This window comes from Dromaius novaehollandiae, chromosome 16 (assembly GCF_036370855.1).
Source record: "Dromaius novaehollandiae isolate bDroNov1 chromosome 16, bDroNov1.hap1, whole genome shotgun sequence".
NCBI classification, from domain to species: domain Eukaryota; kingdom Metazoa; phylum Chordata; class Aves; order Casuariiformes; family Dromaiidae; genus Dromaius; species Dromaius novaehollandiae.
In genome coordinates, this window is record NC_088113.1 from 10,103,737 (window position 1) to 10,104,755 (window position 1,019).

The window sequence follows — 1,019 nt, forward strand, 5'->3', positions numbered from 1 at the left end:
CCTGCGGGTCTCCATGTTAAAGGTCCAACTAACCTTTCCCTTTCCTCGGGGCTTTCCTGGACTGGCCGTTGGTGGCTGTATTTACTACCATGTTCTGCGGGACTTCTCCCGGCAGCGGGGTCTGGGCGCGTGGGGATGCTGTGCCCTCCCCCCGGCCAAAAACCTGCAGCCCTGCGCTGTGGGTCCCAGCTTTGGGAAGAGGGTGTCCCACCTCGTGGTGGGGCTGTCTCCTGGGAAAGCCCTGGATCAAGACCTGGGAGACCGAGTGCTGGCACCCGACACGCAGCGGGCAGACGGGAGCAGCGGTGCGAGGAGGGCTGGTCCGGGACCGCGCGGGTGCGGAGGGAGCGGGGCACCGGGCTCCTCCCCTGCCGCTGGGAACTCAGGTTAAAAACCTCTCTGGTTTTGGCACCCAGGTTGTGTCTAAATCGACCTCCTGACTGCCAAAGCAGCCTGTTTTCACGGTACACCATGGGCCTTTTGATGCCACGGAGAGCTGAACATGCTAAATAAATCTGTAAGAGCCACTTTGCATAGTGCGTGGGTTCAGCCCCAAGAAACCTGGTTTCTTTTTACAGCACCTTTAAACCAGCAGTTTGATACTGATGCAGGCGTTGCACTGTGTGCACGAAATAACTGAGGTCAGCAGAGCCACGAGAACAAGGAGGGGGCCAGGTTTCACACTGAGGTTTCTGTGTGTGTCTTATTTTCCTTTTGAAATGACCCCATTTGGGCCTCTTAAAAAGGAAAGGAAAAAAAAATAAAAGGAAAAAAAGGAAAAAAAACCTCTCTGGTGCTGGGTGTTTGGCTGCTGGAAATCATCTCGTTACTGGAAAGCAGACAAGTGATGCAAGGATTCCTGGTATAGATCAATAGTACTTCCAGTGACGTTCATTCATCTTCTCTGTCCCTCCTGGACTTTGAATATCCAGACCAAGGACCTTGAGAGCTGTGACGTTCTGTGCCAGCCCAGGAGGCAAATCTTGAAGACCAGTAAAGAAGCACTTGAATCTGTTAAG